Source organism: Rhamphochromis sp. 'chilingali' (assembly GCF_963969265.1).
Source record: "Rhamphochromis sp. 'chilingali' genome assembly, chromosome: 2".
NCBI classification, from domain to species: Eukaryota; Metazoa; Chordata; class Actinopteri; order Cichliformes; family Cichlidae; genus Rhamphochromis; species Rhamphochromis sp. 'chilingali'.
Window position 1 is genome coordinate 58,479,605 of NC_137930.1, and position 12,161 is coordinate 58,491,765.

General features: G+C 38.1%; 1 protein-coding gene across 1 annotated transcript in view; it reads right to left on the reverse strand.

Moving 5' to 3' along the window:
- The window catches only part of LOC308392027 (uncharacterized protein), a 66,350-nt gene that overhangs the window by 27,683 nt on the left and 26,506 nt on the right, over positions 1–12,161 (reverse strand). The window lies entirely within an intron of this gene.

Here is a 12,161-nt window from a genome sequence, read left to right on the forward strand (position 1 = left end):
AAGGCCAGCAAGAGGAGGAACTGTTAGAGTACCAAAATAGAACACCTTTGGTTAAAATGAGATTAGCTGAATATATTTACATTTTCACAGGGCCCGGCATTCAGTCATTGTTGCTCTAATGTCATGCATTAAAAAACAGCAATAATACAGATTGGTGGTATTAGACAACATTGTGTTGTGCATGTTATACTTTTGGAATTGGAGATCTATGGCCATGAGTCTCTGTATAACTAGCTCTCTGTTTTGACTGTTATTGCCAAGGTTTAATCCATTGCATCACTGGTGGTTTTTGTATTCCATGGGTACTCCTTTTGAGGCCATTACCAAGCTGACAACCCACCAGCTGTCACTAATTGCACACTAATGGGGTTTGGTGGTCTGATGGTTTGTCTGTGAGGGGCGTTCCAGTTCGACACCGGAGGTCCTTGTGACTTGCCAAATCAAAGGGGACATCTAAAAAAGCATGTCATGTTATTCTGTTATATTACCTCTAACTGCACCTCTACAATAACGACTAATTTACAGGGCAATAAACTTGGAGACAAAGATTTCTTGTGTGTATAATTAATCATGGATTATTTCATATTCACCTGACATCACCTTGTATTGTTTAAAAAAATGGGAAAGATTGCTTTGTTGGAGGCAACGGCCATTATCATGCATGATATTTTCTGTTCCTTGTCATTGAAATCTTTGCAGGAGACAAGAAGGGCTCGTCTCTACCCTCTGTGTCAGCCAGCTCGCTAATAGATGTGAGAAGGTCATCTGGCATTAGTGGCAGAAGTACGTTAGCATTTGTGCTGAGCGTCTCTTGCCAGACTGTGTGCATGTTTGAAGGCGCTTGGACAAGCAGGCCCTTTCATGGTGATGAATGGCTTTTTTCAAGCGTTCTGCTCCCTAGTTATGAGAAGGGTGACCTGGTCATTGGACGACTTTATGAAGCTATAAAAAATGTATGTCAGTCTGCAGTCTCTAATGCCATCCCTAAACGGGGGAAGGGGGTGCAGGGGTAGCTGGAATGGTAAAAAGGCCATTTACCGTCACTCTAAATAGCTCTCTGGCTGCCCTTCTCCACTTATCTGACAATGTCCTTGTCGTCAAGACAATTTTTTATTCTCTTTTTAATTTTTCCCCATTTTTTATAGGTTACATTTGAATCAGGCCGAGACAAGCCAGCACCCCCCCCCAAGATTTTACAGTTCAATAAGTCAACCAAGTTGTAATTAACGTAATCTCAGGTAATGTTGTATGTTGTATTGTAAAGTGTGTTCCTCAACCTACAACTTGTGCACGTTATTAAAGTTGATCCTGTTGTCATTAAACAATATATTATTTATCTGTTTTGTGTAAAGCTTCACAAGGGGTCCCAAGAGTGTATAACACAGCTTAAGCAGTAATTCACACTAGTCTTGGTAGTTTGGGTAGCGATACAAGAGGTACAATTTTTTTTCCCCCAATCCACATGTGACATGGCTGGATCCCATTAATCACAAATGTCTCCTGTTTTAATAAATATGCAAATTCATATTAGTCAAATGGTGTTACAGCTTTTGTGTCATTAATAAATAATGAGCTGCTTTGTTGAATAGCTAAGGTGTTTATACACAAATTCTTTACAGTGACGAGCGCCAAGCGACTGTGTCAGTTTTACATTAAAGGTTTATGCTGTGCATGTGTGAGGACGTTTTAAGTTTTATGAAGGCTAAGCACTAAGCTTAACCTTGTTCATTGACACAGCATAATCAAAAGCATTTATACTGTATTTAACATTTAGTCAAAAGTAACCATTACGTAACTTTTGGTGCATAATATACATTTTCTACACCCCACAAATAAAAATAAATCCAGACAGTACAGCTGATCTTATGTATACTGTGCAGCGAATGCATAGTGTTGATGCCCCTGGTGGGAGTAAGGCGCTCACATTGTGTCTCAGTTTGTTGTCAAAGTATTATATCTTGTGTCTCTTACATAGCACTTCTTTCCAATACAATTAAATGACTCATAAACAAACTGTTTATTTGAAAGAAATGCAGCTAAGCCTAGAAAGCAAAGTATTAAGTGGACCCTCTGGTATCCAAATTATAACAGAATCCAGGAAGATTAAAAATAAAGGAATGTTTCCATTATCAGACTAGAGAGGCTAAAGTGAGATGTGGGGGGCTGAACTGCCTGACTCTGTCTCTTGGTGAGCAATCAATCATGGGCCGCTCTGCAGTCTCTTTGATCTGAAAACAGCTGTAATCTGTGGTCATTGTTGCTGGAGTAGATTGTTTGCCAAACTATTACCATAACTGTCAGCCCAAATCAGAGAAATAATCTCATGGTTCTGGACAGATGTGGTTCCTCTGCATTATTGATATGGTCATCTGAGAGAGAGGTGGAATTATAAAACATAGTTCTATTTACAAAGGGAGATTGGCTTGGTCCTTGAGAGTGAGTGAGTGGGACAGGCACCTCTGGAAAGTGAGATATAGCCAAGTTCAGGAGCGAAAAAACAAATTTCCCAGCTCTTTTAAGGTCAGCTCACCCCATGGGTCTACTTCCTCTCTAAAAATGAGTCACCGGAATACACAATGGACTGATTTCTGAGAAGTGCTTACGCCCATACACCTGTGTAAAGACATTAAAATATGTATGTATGTATTTTTTGTTACACTTTACTTTCTGATAGTGTTTCATAACCCTTGTGACAAGTCCGGGCAGGCATTTACTCAAGCATTCATTGTTTAGCATAAGTGTTTCCCTCCATGTGTTTTGTGTATGCAGCCATTTTTGTCTCACTAAATGCAATTCAGGAGTGTAACAAAGAGGGAAAAAAAGACAGCGTTTGGCACGGCATTGAATGTTTCCATTAGAGCACACGGTTGTGCCTCGTGAAGAGGTTGTGAACCTGAGCAACCAATCCATGTTTATTTAGCAGCCCTGCCAACTCAGTGGGGCTGGCTAAGTTTCAGTAAGTTAATGTGGCCAATGACAAAAATCCCACTTCTTTAAGTTACAGAGCCTTAAAGAGGCTAAACAGAAGGATGAGTGAGGTTGTTCACACAAATGCCTTAAGGTGGATGGGCATCTAATACACGCCAACTTACAGAGAGAAAGTAAAACATCTCTGAAATCAGGAACAATGCTTTTTATTGTAAATGTGGTATATGGTGTTGTAATGGTATAGGAATATGTAACTTTATGTACTGAATGGTAAAAAGAAGAAAAAATAAAGTCGGACAATGATATGCTTGCACTAACATGGGTGGTATTGTGATTTTTTTCTACTGAAGCCAAATTACAAAATCATCTTTGCCACTTGCCAGACTTTCCTTTGTGGAAACATGTGGCCTTGTTGGCAAAGGGCAAAATTTGGCAGGATCCCGAGAAAACGATTACAAGTACTGGCATATGGAAGAACAAATAGTTCCTCATTCAGTGCATCAGGTCTGTGCCATCTTCATGGACTAAAAAAGAGACATGATGGATGTCTAGCAGTGCACATTGGGCTGAGGCCAGGTAATGTTGATGTGCGGCAAGAGTACAATATGACCCTTCTCTGTAGTAAAAGCTAACAAAACCTGCTTACTGCCTACGTACGGTTTCCGCAAATATTAATAGATAAGCAAATGTCTTAATTCAGGCTTATATAATTTTTTTTTTTTTTAATGACTAAATCGAACAGTGTAGGGGAGACCGGGGATAGTTGTAACATTTTTGACATTTCTGTCTGTAAATTGGAGCTCTTTTAAGGTAGTGGATTCAAAATGTAATGCAAAGTATTTACATGTCTCTGCTATTAAATAGTGCAAGTATTTTCTCTGCAGCACAATTACCCATTGCATGGTATGGCCTCAAACACAAAGAGTGAAATGTTACAATTAACCCCATAGTCTGGGTTAGTTGTAACATATCCTGGGGTGAAATGTAACACAATGAAATAAGGGTACTAACAAAACATTAACATGTAATCTTTGTTTATTCAACACATGAATGCACTTACATCCATTTATGTAGCTGTGTGTGTGTGTGACAGAATGCAGAAATCTAACTTTTGAACATATACCAACCCCCCAAAAAAGACAAATTATGGAATTTTCTGCAACTGAATATTTCATTAATTTTGGTTGGTCTTCCTTGAGTTTGGTCCCATTGGCTCAGTGGGCATTATAACCTACAACTCTTGCACCAATTTTGAACATAACAATGAAGCTGAAAAAATGTAGTTGTTCACCAGCATCGCAATTCCATTACATTTTATCATGGCTTACCTTGGTGTGGTTTGCAAAGTGCTTCAGAAAGATGAGGAAATCTGTTTCTTGCACCCATCCTGATTTATTTCCACTACCAGTACTTCCTACTGGTCCATCTCTGACACAGTGATCTGCATAATGTATGTGTGGGAACACAAACAGTGGAGGAATTGTGTTGCCAATGGCATTAACCACATATACAAATGCGACCAGTGAACCTCTCTCTGCTGATGTCGTTGCCCCAACTTGTTTAATATAAGTTAAAGTAATAGTGTGGTAAGTTGTAACATCTGCATTATTGTTACAACTGACCCAGACTCCTATAGCCATGAACTAGCTAACATTACAGCCAACGCCTAAAACATTAGCACTAAAGACCTACACAGAATATATCCCCATAGACATACAAATAACACAATTTAAGTTTGATGAGTTTAACTGCAAAGCAAATAATGCTATTAGAAATTGAAATAAAGTAGAAAAACTTACTTTTTGGCACACAAATTACTTTTTTTTGTGTTAAATTGTCTGTGTTTGACAAAATGTGCTGATTTTTCACATGTGATAGCAGAACTGAGTTGGGCATGCACAGGATGAGTCACATCATTTGAAACTTAGCCCTGATTGGAGAAATTGGAAGTGTTACAACTGACCCACGTTACAACTATCCCCGGTCTCCCCTACTTTAGAAGTGCCACGCATAGATCAGCTTCTAAAAGCAGCCTACGGTAATCATTTGCACATATCACTATTGAAGCTTCTTGTTCCTTTTGTTGATACAGTCAAAGTCTATATGTAATATCAAATCATGACTCGTTGCATCTGTTTCAGAAAAATAATATTTCAAACTTATTTTATAGTATGCTATTATTGCAATCTCAAAAATATCCTGTTTAGTATACAGAAAGATAAAACACAGATAATCTTGAGACCTAATGCCATTAAGAATGACGATGCTTTTTTTCACTATCCATACTTCTCTGTGGATCTACAGAAAAATTACTCGGGGTCAGTTACTATTTTACAAAACTGATTACTTAAAAAAAAATTCAATAACTCGTGCTATCAAGCCTTAATACTACTGTGTAAAAGCAATACGATACAATCAGAAACAGTTTCAGTCGTGAACTCAGTGTCGATGCTGGACTACCTTAGAAGAACTAGGATTATATACAAGAACTGCTTTTTTTCATGGTAAACCTTTAAACATTTTTATTACTGTACATTCGATTGGCAACTGCTGTTGTAGACTACGCTAATACCACACTGTGCAGTAAATTCAGCTTCTATTTAAATAGGGACTTCTGTCTATTTCATATTCAGACCTAAATAGTTCATATCTCACCATGCCTTTTCTAAAAATCGGTCTTCAGAGTGGACTCATCCTCATCACGCTTGTTGATCTTACTTATTTCTTCATCGCTGCAAAAATATAATCACCAGTCAGTGACAGAGGTACTGTGACCTCCTTCGATCCATAAATTACACCTGTTAGTTAACTCCCCCGTCATTTGTGAGTATACTCGGGCTTAAAGGTTAACAAAAGAGAAACAGGCCAAGCTCCGCTGCTGCTACAACCGATCAATGTCAAGTAAATAACCTTTTCTACCTTATTTCCTGACTCGTATTGATCTGTCTCTCCTTTCCCCGTCTCTTTTCTGCACTCTGTTCCTTCACATGCCACCTCAGACTCGCCTTCATGTCTTTTACACCCTTTCATATTTTAAGACTTTAATATGTTTTTACACTGAAAAGCTTTGTCATCAGCTTTGTCTTCTTCCAAATATGCCTTTGTGTTCATGGAAGACACAAAGAAGATTTAGACAGCTTTTGTTCTGTGGAATTGTTTTAACGTCTTGGTAGGCAGTGTTTTAAAAGAGTAGCCTCCCTAATTAATGAAATTATTTTCTATTTATTTAATTATTTTATAGTAGAATAGTTTGTAAAATTTTAAATAAATAAAAACATGCATAATTTATGCAAATTGATATTTTTATACACAGTGTGTCAACATATACATGTTTTGACATGTGATTTTTGACTGGGGCCTTTATAACCATAAAAATAGCCACATAGTTGTAATTTGGTTATAAGGCATATTTTATTTCATCAAAGTGATAGTGCCATAAAGCTTGTCAGTAGATGCTTTTCAAACTGACAAAAAGCTACTATCAAGGAATAGTTAAAAAAAATAAAGAAGACATTGGTGATTGCAGCTTTTCAAATGTAAAGATTTGTTGCTTTGACAGTAAATGATCAACTTTTGGATTTTTTTTAATCGAATATTATTGAACCAGTGCCATTATTGGGATCCATTGTTTTTTGGGCAAACAGCAGCTGACTCAGGAGTAGTGTGTGGTTTAAGGATTAGCAAGATGATGATGAGTCTAAAACCGCTCTAGGAGCCTGCAGTGTTCATTACACCTTGCAAAACACAAGTGTGCGACTGAACAGCGTACTGACAATTTTGCTGTTCTTAGCACTAAGCTTGGTTAAAGAGAAAAGGTCATCGGGTCATTAAAGTGAAATGGGTTAGTCCTCGTGGGAACATATATTAGCTTCGAAAGGTCTTCCTCCAACCATTTTCATGTTTTTACAGCGCACCAAAAATCTGTGTTACAATAATCCTCTTGAAACCACGAACATAAAGGACATTTCTGTGAGATTTTACCTTAAATTTTTGATGCTGGTAAAGAATTTTTATGTAGTATTCATTAGACTGAGATATTCTAACGACATGTTGACATGTGTTTCAGCAGCCACTGGCAATTAAATAATTATGTAGTTAAACAATTGTCCAATTCAATGGCTTTTCACTGTATTTGCAGTATATCACAAAGAACGTCAATGTTTCCAATATTTACAGTGAAAAAAAAAAGTTGCAATGTGACAGTTGTCATGTAAAAATGTGATTGGACAAACATAAACCTTTAAAATGATATAGCTTTAAAGATGAAGTTACCAAATTATCTTTTCAAAAAAAATTAATTACATATTTTTACCTTGTATTGGTAAAATTTGGTAAAGCTATAGGCCTAAAGAGGAGAGAACTTGCTCATGACTGGATTGTTTTGGAGACGGCCTTTTTTCTTTATCAATACACCCTAAACTGTATCTCTGAACATAGGCACTATAGGTTAATGCATTGTGCTACAAGAACTCTCGTAGCGATTTGAGAACTCAAACTCAGTGGGTGATTTTGGTGTTCTGATCACTCACTCCAGTAAAGCTGTGTAGACAATTCCATTGTCCATCATATCTCTTAGGAATAAGCTTATAATATGGATTCAGTTTTTAAATAGCCAGTAACTAAATATTTGTCAGCTATGATACATGACAAAAAAAGCTTACGTAGTTACTCAGAAGACTAAGCACAAAGGACCAAAAATAAAGAGCACCTGCTAGTGTCACACAAGGAACAGCACATTACTGGTGTTGAGTTGTTTAAAATGACTTTAGTGATGCTATATGATCCTCGTGACATAATATATCACAAAGACCACCAGTGTTGCCATTCTGTACAGTGAAACACAAGCTGCCTCTGTTATTCTGCAATGTTCAAAACATATCAGTGACTCCAGTGTTTAAAAGTGTCTAGGCAGGAACTTTTTGAATGCTTCCTAAAAGTTTCTTGAATAGGAAAATCACCTTTATGTGTGCTTTTTAAACTATTCTCAAACTGTTAACAAACAAAAACTAAATAAGCCGTTTTTAGTAGGTAATCTCCATCCTGTTGTTTCACAGAAATGTTAGTCTCCTGTACAAAGGTCAGAAAACACTTCTGAAATAAAGGTTGGAAAGTGTTTAATTTAAACAAACTGTATTCTTCTTATTAGCAAAGATCACTGTGAGGAATTCCAATATTTGCATATTGTGATGATTGGTACATCATAGATGTTTACATCTTTAATATAGCAACTTACTTAATAATTGATGCTGTTTAACGTCATACAAGAATATGTTATGTTGGTTTCATTTTCCTATACAAGTTTCAAAAACGCACCTCAGATGATGGCATTCATAAGAATACTTCAACACAACAACAATGGTTTTAGAAAATCTGACCTCATTGTAGAACTCCATTTATTGATACTCACTTTGCAGCATTTTATATACTTGGCGAAGTATTTGTTGTTCACCAGTTTCAGCTGAAGAAGCTTTCTGCTAAGTGAAACCAGGCCCTCGGGTTTAAAAAAAAAAAAGATTGAAAAAGAAAAAGAAGTTCTCTGTGGTCCAAGGTCAGTGACCTGCTCTGTAGCTGTCTCTATTCCACCTCAGGGCACCTGCTAATGTCAGCCCTCTTTTAGATTCCCCAAATCGTGGCTTGCCACTGGTTATTTTCAGCCGCGATAAGTGATCCCAGTGACCCCAGAGGTCTGACACATTGCTTTTTTTTAGCTAGGAGTCAAATGCCATAGCATTGCCTCCGGATCAAAGCCTTCAAAGTCAAACTCTACTTAGGCATCCATTGAAATAAGAGCTCCAAGCCCAGTTAAGTGTGCAAAGCCAGACCAAGCTCATGGCTTGACTTTCACTCACGCTACAGCCAAGTGGGGGGCAATAATATGTAGATGTGCAAGCACATACACTGTATTTTTTTTCCTGCCATTTTTTTAACCTCTCAGTTTTTTTGCACTGGCTACAGATTGGTGGAAAATTAAAGAAAAAACCTGAACCCATGACCCCACTGTGAGAGGTCTGGTGGTTCTGGTTCACTGTTGGGTGCATTTTCACTTATTGTTTGGCTCCAATTGTTTCTTTAGAAGGAAGGGTCACTGTAAATCAATTTGAAATTACTTTGAGTGATCACCTTTATCCTGTGACAAAACATTTATGTCCTGATGCAAGTGGTCTTTGAACCCATCAGCGAGCCTGCTGACTTTTCTGCGGCCAGGAGGTATCTGGCCCAAGATTTTGCAGATGTCGCCAGTCATTGTTTACAAATGCAGATACATTTAAAAGCAAAAATCCTGTTATTACAGATACATGACATTCCCATTCCCCTTTTGATTTCTAGAGAGACAGACAAACACAACTGATCAAAAGCCCTTGAAGCAAAGTGACTACAAACAACAACTAGAACGCTTCCAGCACCTAAAATCTGGCCCACGGCCTACAAATTCTGCTTAAAGAGAATGAAATCAAGGATCGGCTTATAAAGTTTACGTGAGGTTGAAAATATTCACATCCATGCTGCGTGGGGACCATTAAATGATGTGATGATGACATTCCGCTATGGTGGTCACAATTACCAGATCTCAACCTAATTTAAAACCTATGGTGGATTTTGCGCCATAGTTTTCCTACAGCACTCTCTACCACTAACATAGCATGAAATGACGCACCATCTTTTGGAAGAATGATGTTCTGCAATAAATTTAAAATAAAAAAGAGAAATAAAGAAATAGAGCTAAGGTGCTTCAGCAACGTACTTTTTTGACTTTTTTTTGTTTGTCCTTTCTGTTATATTTTTTTATGCTTGAACTGTTTACACCAAGTCGGTTAGTTTCTAGCTTGATGTTCTGTTTTTAAAATTGTGATACTGCCAAAAAGGTTTTTCTTTCATACTTAAATATGACAGTTGTTTATAAATTACGAAAGCAGGCGGGGATAGATATTGTAAGCTATTCTGTTCCTTCCATTCTCTCATCTTATACCAGTCATGTCCACTTCCTTTTCCTGTTCCCGACATTACTGCACAACCCTTCCACAACCTGACAGGAAGCGGAGTCTGGCCTCTCAACAGATAATGTGACGCACACGTGTGCTAGCGGAAGACGTGGCCATGAGCCACAAAGGTCCACTCTGGGTCCTGGATTATGATAACACCAGGAAGCGCAGAAAGGAAGAGGTGTCTGCAGGAAGTTGGGAGGCCTGTGAAGGCCTTAGAGAGAATTATGGTTATCTTTCTGAGATGCCTGGGTGTCAGCTTGACTCGAACATGATGATCATGGAAAACGGGTGACACATTGTTTTTAATGGTGCAATTTTGAGTGGAAGGGTGTGGATGTGGGGGTGGTGGTCCAGTGCCGGTCGGTGTCTTGGCCTTTGCTTCTTTTTACATTTTTTTTTTATTCTAAAGCATGACCCTCTTTTATTAATCACAGACATAAAATGGACAAAGCAGAGACAACAGAAAGTGAGCCACTTGTAGTGCAGTAATACCGAAGAAAATTCTGTCCTTAAAAGCATATTCTCAGTGGAGGAAGCTCAAAATAAATGTTAGGGTTGGAAAGTCCAGATGGTCTTTAAGAGCGTATTCCCCCGCCATAAGCACTCTTGATTTATGAGATTCTCTAATGGTATCTCTGTTCTGATCTGGCTTTCTTTCACCCTGCTCTCCTCTGAAGCTTTAAACTCATCAGGTTCTCTCAGCCCTGTCGTTAATCCTGAAGTACAAAGGAAGGTATGGCTGTAGAAAATTAGGGATTTTTCCTCCTGCTTTTTTTTTCTGTACTCAAACTCCTGCTGTCTGATGAATGATAAACTGATGAGCTGACTTAATCCAGGAGAACTGCCCCCTGCTGCTTTACTTTACATTCCCCAAACATATGTAGTCCTGGAGGAAATTTGCCATGAAATTGAGAGGCGGATGTGAAGAATTCCTCACATGGCTATGAGCATGTATACTTGACCACCACCACCCCCACCACCCCTCCCCAGGCCAGCAAGTGACATTTGTACTTTTTGTTATCGAGTGAAAGTGTGCTGGCAACTCAAACATTAATTAAGGTTTGTTATTGTTTCAAAGCCCTCACATCATTCTTATAAGGTTAGAAAAAGGGGTTTGTTTTGCTTAGACACTCAAAGATGCCTTCAAGCACAAGAAATGAAAGTGCTTTTCTTGCCTAAACCTACCCACACACTCTCCTGTTGTGCAGGATAACTCCACCAACCTCTTGGTTCTGCCACAAAAACTTAAGTATGCTATAACAATATAACAAGCAATACAAAAAATCATTCCAATCGTCGCAAGATATCCCAGACAGCAATTTCAGTTCCCCTAAAATGTATTTAGTAATAGATTAATCCTATAAATATGCATTTTGTTCAATACAAGGTTGTGTTGTCACTGCCTGGATACATTAACGTTCATACATAATACATTGTGTATAATAAACTACATCTGAGCAGAGAGCAGGCCCTGCACATTTCAGAATTCATTCTGATGCTTCAATCAGCAGTCACATCATCAATAAACACTAGTGACCTGGTTCCACTGGGAGCCATAGAGGCCCATGCCATAACATTACCTCCAGTGTTCATGATCATGACCTGTTTCTCTCCTTTTCCATATACATTCCTCCTCCTATCATTCTGGTACAAGTGAATCTTGATTTCTTCTGTCCGAAGATTTTTTTTAACAGAGTTGTGCTGGCTCTTTTGGATATTTTTGGCAAAGTTTCTGGCAAAGTCTAATTTGGGCTTCCTGTTCTTGAATGTAACCAGTGTTTTGGGTCTTCTTGTAAACACTTGAGTGTAGACTTTGGCAATGATGTGCCCATCTCCTTGAGAGTTTTGTTGACGTGGTTAGATGCTGCAAAGTTGTTTTTCTAAACCATGGAAAGAATTCTGTCATCATGCACTTTAGTTGTTTCCTGTGGTCTTTTAACTTTGCTGAGCTGGCCAATGGATTCATTCTTTCCAAACATGTGCCTGACTGCTGATATTCATAAAGCTTTTGCTATCTAGTTGTATTTTGGTTTTTCAGTCTAATCATGACATTCCTCAGTTGTATCTACACCTCTTTGGTCGTCATGTTTAAAATGACAATGATAAGCTGTTAAATATAAATGGAAAACTTTGAAATGAACTTCAGATTTTATGTCCATGTATTATGAAATCACAACAGAAGAAGCCTTACGTGGTCATGAAATTGGTTGCCAGCTAATTGTCCAATTAATTTTAAGCCTCTGAAAATGG